This window comes from Crocuta crocuta, unplaced genomic scaffold (assembly GCF_008692635.1).
Source record: "Crocuta crocuta isolate KB4526 unplaced genomic scaffold, BGI_CrCroc_1.0 scaffold1070, whole genome shotgun sequence".
NCBI lineage: Eukaryota > Metazoa > Chordata > Mammalia > Carnivora > Hyaenidae > Crocuta > Crocuta crocuta.
This window is the reverse complement of record NW_027531291.1, coordinates 293,549-302,055: the sequence shown is the minus strand read 5'-3', so window position 1 is coordinate 302,055 and position 8,507 is coordinate 293,549. Positions and strand designations below refer to the sequence as shown.

The window sequence follows — 8,507 nt, the reverse complement described above, 5'->3', positions numbered from 1 at the left end:
ATTCCCCCTGACAGCCCTATATTCTGAAATAGGTCCCCTTTGAATCTTATTCTAAGCTACTTGTTTGTTCTTTTCAAAACACCACAACATATAATTTATTTCTACCATTCTTTTCTGCTATGCTATAAAATCTGAAGACATTATATTTAAGACACACAACTTATTTTAGTAAGAGATATACAGTAAATGTCCAGTATGCTTTTTGTGAGTGAACAAATGAGTCTGTGTAAGCTGGGAATAATAACATGGGATTGCTGTGAGAATCAGGTGCAATAACGTATCGGCAGAGGGCCTGGCACATAATACCTCTAGTTTTCCGGGACAGACGTTTTTATTGTCCCAGATGACCTTTCAAGTCCAGTCTAACTCCAAGATTCTCAGGGATGGTACAAGGACCCTGGGCAAGGCAAGCTATGTGCATGTTAGTAAGCAGAACACCTGTATTCTAGTTAGTAAGACCAACCTTACCAAAAAGTAGGATTTTTCATGCCTGGGACAAACAGGTACAGAAGGTACAGAAGTAGTTGTTTGTTTTTTGCTCTGAACTCATGGTATCCCTATGGTCATTCACGCCTTATGGAAGAGGATGGAATATTAAAACAGGAGTTTTAAATCTGGAGACCCTTGAGGACCCTTGGATAGAATTCAGATGGTCTGTGAACTTGGATGGGGAAAAAATTATATCCTTATTTTCACTAACCTATAACAAATTTAGCATTTCCTTCAACTATAAATGGAGACCCTTCTCTACAAAAAAAAAAAAAAAAGAGTCGGTAGTACTAGCAGTACCTGTGATTTTGTTACCAATTGGCATCACTAAGATTTTTGTGTCACATTAAAATCATATATATCCTGAAATACACTCCTATGTGGAATTTAAGATACAAAATAGATGAATGAAAGAGAAGACAGCAAAAATAATATAAAACAGAGAAGGAGACAAACCACAAGAGACTTAAATACAGAGAACAAATTGAGGGTTGCTGGTGGGGTGTTGGGTCGGGGGATGCGCACTTGTTGGGATGAGCACTGGGTGTTATATGTAAGTGATGAATCACTAAATTCTACTCCTGAAATCATTATTATACTATATGTTAACTAACTTGGATTTAAATTTTAAAATAATAATAAGTTATTAAAAAAACAAATATAGATATCTTGAAATATTGTTTATGCTCATTACTAATTCAAAATCATGGTAGATGTTGGGTCTGACTCTAGGTTTTGTGGGTTAAGGAGTTAATAAAGCACATACCTTAGTGTATCAAAAATTTGCTTTTAAAATATTTTATAACATTTATAAGTTGCTTTGCTTTGCAATTCTGTGTATTTTATTTGATGCATTTAGAAATGTTTCTCTAATAAGAGGCCCTTAGACTTGACCAGATTGGCAAAGGTTCTTGGTACACAGTGCCTTGCACTTAACAGGAGTGTTGTGAATGTTTCTTCATGGTTGAGAGAATTTTTCCTATGCTTTTGGTACTGCCTTGAATCTATAATTATGCAAAGAATAAACCAGAAAGGCTTGCTTGGTCCTTAGGGAAAACCCAACTACATTCTTTTAAACAAACATTGTTAGAGAAAGATTTATTATTTCACTTTAACTTTTCATTCTCTGAAGAAAGTTTGAAATACATCTATTGAAGGTATTTTGATGATATAATTCCATTCCTTCTATGTAACTGTTCATGTATACTTGTGACCATAACATCTAAAATGGGGAACTATGATTTGTGATACCATTTTAACTCAATGAAGTGTGACTGTGATTCTAAGACCCAGCTTTTCATGGATCGTGTCTTAAGTTTAGAAATGAGTGTGAGCAGTACTGCAGAATTTTCTTTGCTTAAAAGAAAAAGATTAAAAATGAAAAACATGGGGCGCCTGGGTGGCTTAGTCTGTTAAGCGTCCGACTTTCGCTTAGGTCATGATCTCGCGGTTTGTGGGTTCGAGCCCCGCGTCGGGCTGTGTGCTGACTGCCAGCTCAGAGCCTGGAGCCTATTTCAGAGTCTGTGTCTCCCTCTCTCTCTGACCCTCCCCTGCTCACGCTGTCTCTCTCTCTCTCCTAGAAATAAATTTTAAAAAATATTAAAATAAATAAAAATGAAAAACAAAAATATTTACTCTAATAAAGGAAAATAGGAATGATAAATGCATATATCTCATACATATAGAGGTTTAGATATAGCCTACGTACATGTAGGAATATGAAGTAAAAGGAGATTCTTCTTAAGTTTTCACGAAATATGTGATCCGTGGCAGAAGGGGAGCTGGTTCAAGTATCTCTGATGAAATTGTACCTTCATTGCCCGAAGAAACCAGGATCCTCTTCTCACACTTGCTCCCCCTAGTCAGAAACTGTGAAAAGCAAGGAGTTCTAACTACCAAGGTGTATCAGAGAGGACCTAAGAAACTCCTTTTTAGGAAACCCTCCCTGCCTTCTTGCATAGTAGCTAGCAAATGAGCCTATCCCTCTATTGTACTTTGAGTGGCTTAGATATAGTTCCCCTTTCAGATATGATGTAGTAAATTGAGACAGACCATTGCTCCCTCTAACAGTTTAATAGAAAAAAAAACAGATAAATAAAAAAACATCTCTATGAAACAATCAGAGGATTGTTTAAGCAGGAAGACAGGAAGGGCCAAGATTCCACAGAAGGAACGATTCAGCGAAAAGGTGAGCTGACCTCTTCTCTTCTGGCTGCTTTTGCCCTGGAGACACAGATTTGGGTGCAAAGAAAGCTCCTGAGCATCTGGGCTTTGCCTGGGCCAGGGACCGTTGTGGGGACAAAACAAGCAAACCAGTGACACTTCAGGGTCTCTCAGGACCAGAAAGACAAAACTGCAGTCTTAGAGAGCCAGGATCTCAGGCAGAAGGGAACAGTAAAAAACTGGGGTACTCAGATTATTTTTCTCAAGATTTTGCTGAATTCTGAAGCTGTTTGGGGGTATGATTCTGAGATGATCAAATCACTGTTTTTCAGAGACTTTTTTCTTAGCATATTTATCAGCAGAGATGAGGGTGACTCTTTAGAAGATTTAGAGGTTGGGGTGCCTAGGTGGCTCAATTGGTTGAGCGTCCAACTTCAGCTCAGGTCATGACCTCTCGATGCTTGGCTTTGAGCCCTGCATTGGGCTCTGTGCTGACAGCTCAGAGCATGGACCCTGCTTTAGATTCTGTGTCTCCCTCTCTCTTTGCCCTTCCTCTGTCCCACTCTGTCTCTCTCTCTGTTAAAAATAAATAAACATTAAAAAAAACTTTTTAAAAAAAGAAGATTTAGAGGATAATATCACATACATACCAATATAGCTTACATTCAGTATTTTATATTCCATTTTTAATACTCAATTATTTTATACTCAATAATCAGTACTAAATATCAAAAACTATTAGGTTAGGTGCTTGGGTGGCTCAGTCAAGATTTTGGCTCCAGTTATGATCAGTCATGGGACTGAGTCCTGCATGGGGATCTGTGCTGCGTTAGGAGCCTGCTTGAGATTCTGTCTCTTAACTCTCTCCATCAGTCCCTCTCCCAACTGCACATGCTCTCTCTCTCTCTCAAAGAATGAAAGAAAGAGAAAAGAAAAACAAAAATACAACTATTAGGTATGCCAAGATATAAGACTCCTATGGCCAAAAACCAAGAGAAAAATAAACCATAGAATCCAGCCCATAACTAATCCAGGATTACATTAACAGACAAGGACTCTGATTAAAATGTTCATAAAAATAGATGAAACAGACAGTTTCACCAGAGAATTAGAATCTATTTTTTAATGGAAATTCTGTAACCAAAAATACAGTAATTGAGGTTAAGAGGAGCCTGGGAAATGAGGAAGCAGATGGAGGGTATCTGTGTACATGGATGCTGACGTTGATTTGGGGCATACCTCAGATGCCTCTGTCACATCTCTGGAGCCCTGTTGTCAGTGCCAGAACTCTGAGATCGAGTGCAAACTCAGGGTTTGTACACACATTTTAAAAAAACCAAACTTTTATTTTTAATTAAAAAAATTTTAATGTTTATTTATTTTTGAGAGAGAGAGAGTGCCAGATGGGGAGAGGCAGAGAGAGAGAATCCATAGCAGGCTCTGTGCTGACCACAGAGAGTCTGATGGAGAGCCCAAACTCAAGAACTGTGAGATCATGGCCTGAGCCGAAGTTGGATGCTTAACTGACTCAGCCACCCAGGCGTCCCCCAAAAAACCAAACTTTTAAAATACAAGTTCATACATTTGTCTTCAAGAGTATCCTGTTGGGGCATCTGGCTGCCCAGTCGGAAGAGCATGTGACTCTTAATCTCAAGATCATGAGTTCAAGCCCCACATTGGGTATAGAGATTACTTAAATAAATAAAACTTTTTTAAAAAAAGTATACTCTTAGTACTATGTTGCAGTAAATAGGTTCCAGAACATAAATATGCATTCTTTCTCCAAGAATTTCTCAGGAATTCTCCAAATAATTCTAGGCACAGCTATGTTTTTAAGTTTACTATCATGACATTTTAAAAATTAATTGGAAAACTTGTTGCTCTATTGATAAAGGATGATAGACATGCAATCTACCACAACATAGGGTAAAATTGGATAGGATATGGCAAGCTATGGATGATTCAGAAAGTTGTTTTCTAGTTTAACACTTTTTTTCTAATTTTTTAAAAAATTTATTTCTGAGAGAGAGCGAGACACCGTGAGCAGGGGAGAGTCAGAGATAGAGGGAGACACAGAATCTGAAGCAGGCTCCAGGCTCTGAGCTAGCTGTCAGCACAGAGCCTGATGCGGGGCTCAAACCCACAAACTGTGAGATCATGACCTGAGCCGAAGTCAGATGCTTAACCGACTGAGCCACCCAGGCGCCCCTTAACGCTTTTTAAAATTAAAGTATTTTGCTTTTCAGTCAGAGGACTCAAGATGCTGGTGAGGATGTGANAAGGACAGATACCATATGTTTGCACGTATAGGAGGATTAGGAGGAACTTAACGGAGGACCATGGGGGAGAAGAAGGGGGGAAATGGTGGGGGAAAGGGAGAGAGGCAAACCATGAGAGTCTCTTGAATGCCAAGAACAAACTGAGGGCTGATGGGGGTGGAGGAGAGGGGAAGGGGGGTGAGGGAATGGAGGAGGGCACTTGTGGGGATGAGCACTGGGTGTTATATGGAAACCAACTTGACAGTAAACTATTAAAATAAAAGCACAGATCCCTGGACTCCCCCGACCCCCCCAAAAAAAGTATTTTGCTTTTTTACACTTTTTAAATAAGATAGTAAGATAAAGTGTGTCCAAGAAGTGCATTTTGAAATGCAAATGAAATTCAAATATAACTTTACTTGAATGAGTGATGAGCTGAAATGATTGTGGAATCCCAAAATCAATATTTATTTAAATATTTAAAGGCAATGACATTGACTAAGGCTAAAAGTAATCAAGCTGCCTCTGTTTCCTTTCATTTCTTTATTTTTATAAGTCACAGATTTCGACTGCACATATTCTTTTTTCCCCTCCTGTTACCTTGTAATGACAAAAGAAAATCAGTGCCAACAGGCCAGACTCTTGCTTGTCAATCTATAATGATAATGAAACGGTTCAAAGAAAAGCAAATCTGTAAAAATGGAAGAACTCTATATTGTTTATAAGGTGACCAAAAGAATGTATAAATATTGTTTTACTAAGAGCTTGTGGTATTCTAAGAAGATAAGGAGGCAGAGATTACTCCTCCTCATTTGCTGCCTGGGAAGTGAAACTGGTGTTGAAAGTTAGTGACCGTGAAGTCACGCAGCAGGCTAAGTGCCTGTAGGGTCCCCATGCCCTGGTAGTGCTAAAACATTTTCTCTTACTGTCGCTTCCCTTAGTTTCTTCTTTCTTTCGCCTTTTCTGCTCCTTCAAAAGCAAACTTTAAAAAGCATAACCTACTCAATAAGTTTACTGTGTGCTTGCCCTGCACAAGATATGATGGAAGATAAAAAGGAAACTAAGTCCACATCCTTGATTTAAAGAAGCGGTCAAAGTCACCATTCTAGCCTGAATCTTCTGAGCTGCTGAGCCAGCCTTTTGTTCACTGTGTTGCCAAGTTCCAGACCTTCTCTATTTTCGTGACACTCCCAACTCTAACACTGCTTGCTTGACCCTTCATGTAAGACCTTGCTTGAGTTTTACTGACCATTTCTAGGTGATCTTGTGAGTTTCCCTAACTTCTCTTTTCCATTTCAAGATCACTCTGTATCTTTATCATCAGCCACTTCCTTTCCCTCTTGCCTCCAAGAAAGGATTCTCTCTCCATCCTTCCCAGAAGGGACCTTTGGTTTCCTTCGAATCCTGATCCTCACACCTCTGCAGGGACATTACCCATCCTTATTTCTGTTTTGATTTTGCATTTCAGTCTCACTCTCTTTGTGGCTCTTACTCCCCATTCCTATGTATAACTTGGTTATTTCTGACAGTACCTTGAGCTGCTCAAACTGCAACTTAGTGTGTCCTTTCCCTTTACAATTAGATTTCTTGGAAGTGGAACATATAATCTTCAGTTCCACTAAAAAGTAACTCTTACAAGATGCATTCCACACCCATAATGTTACTGAAATACTTCTTGAAAATCAATACTGTTCTGTGAGTCAACAAATCTAATGGCTTTTTCTAGCCTTCATTCCCATCTTCCTCTACCCCCCACCAATTTCTCTGAAGTCTTTTTATTTTTTTATTTTTTTTTTTATTTGAGAGAGAGAGAGAATGTGCATGAGCTGGAGAGAGGAGCTGCAGGAGAGAGAGAGAATCTTGAGCTGGCTGTGTACTGAGCCCTGACACGGGGCTCAATCCCACCACCCTGGGATCATGACCTGAGCCTTAATCAAGAGTCAGATGCTCAACTGACTGAGCCACCCAAGCACCCCTGAAGTTTTGTTTTTATTATTTTTAATGGGTTTTTTAAAATCTTTTTTTATTATTAATCTCTATGCCCAATATAGGGCTCAAACTCATGAAGCTGAGATCTAGAGTCCATGCTCTTCCAACTCAGCCAGCTAGACACCTCTGAAGTTTAATGCCAGTAATCCTTCCTGTTTTGTTTTGTTTTGTTTACACTGCCCTGACTTCATTATAATGTCTGCTGCTCCAACTGCTTCTCATTGACTGCTCTCCTTATCTCTAACCCCTACTTCTCTGAAGTGCCCTTTCCCTTACATATGTTCTACCTTTGAATTCTTCTTCATAGAGATGGTAGTTGAAGCCCAGGATTCCCATGCTCTGGGTACACCTCCGCCTGAGATCATAGATGTGGTTTCTAAGTAAGGTATGTAGTCCCCTCACTGATGCAGAAGGAACCAACTCTGTTATGGAACATCTCCATTACATGCTAAATTATGTAGCTTACATGATATTTTCCAGTCGTGTACCTCAAATCCACAGATTCCTGGTGTGTTTACTGTAAATAGTCCCAGCCCAGGGATACCTTGCTGAAGGAATTCCATAGATAAGAACTCTTCTTACTAGCAAATACTATTAGTTTGTTTGCCAGGAAGTCTGTTTTTACCATATTTCTAAGAATTACATCTTTGCTTGCTTTTCTAGGGGTATTCCTCTATAAAGGGAGAGAATGGATTGCAGATGTGCTGCTAAATTCCTTCCTTCCCAATCTGTGATAGATGAAAAATGGTATTTATTTTGATTTACATTTTAGCTGATGTTGAACAGTTGTTCACATGCTTATAATTGATTTGTATTTTTTTTTCTGCCTTATGGGAACAGACAGTAGTGACAAAATACTGAAACCTGCAAAGTAGATGAATCCGTGACAATCACCTTAGCAGACTTGAGAAACAAGAATCCTCAGCAGGCCATGAAGCAACCTGATTTACATGGCTAAACCCTGCATAAATAAGGCTCAGGAATTAGTAGTGCTAGTTAACTCTGAGCATGATGTGAGCTAAAACAGGAGGAAAGTTTAAAAATTAATCAGATGTCCAGGGGTGCCTGGGTGTCTCAGTAGGTTAGGCCTTCCACTCTTGAATTGGGCTCTGGTCTTGATCTCAGCGTCCTGAGTTCAGGCCGCTTTGTGCTCTGCTAGGTGGGAAGTCTACTTCAAAAAAAATATATAATATATATATCAGATGAAAGAGAATTTATAAGAAAACTAGAAGATGAACATCTGAATAATAGAACTCAAGAAAAAGAAAATAAGGTAAAAATGACCAAATCAAGTTGGTGAACCTGGAACCCTGTTCTGACTTTACATCCAGTGCTATTTATATTCTTTCAGGCTTACTGGTATATCTGATTCATAGTAACTGTGAAATGACATTTTCTAAGTTTTCAGAAATATGGGGGATAGTCAAAGGGATTTTTCAGGTGATTAAGGGGTGGGACTAGCATTACCCTTCTCCTAAGCAATCTTACCAAAATGGTTGGCAGAACTAAAAAATTATGGTAAAGACAAAAAGAACGATTTATTTATAGAAGTTATGCAATGAGGTACCCCTATAGCTCATAATCATACTCTCTTAAATCGTGGGGTAA

At 38.9% G+C, this 8,507-nt stretch overlaps 1 protein-coding gene across 1 annotated transcript in view; it reads left to right on the top strand.

Annotated features, from left to right (window-relative positions):
* Positions 1-8,507, top strand: part of VAMP4 (vesicle associated membrane protein 4) — a 48,381-nt gene that overhangs the window by 8,271 nt on the left and 31,603 nt on the right. The window lies entirely within an intron of this gene.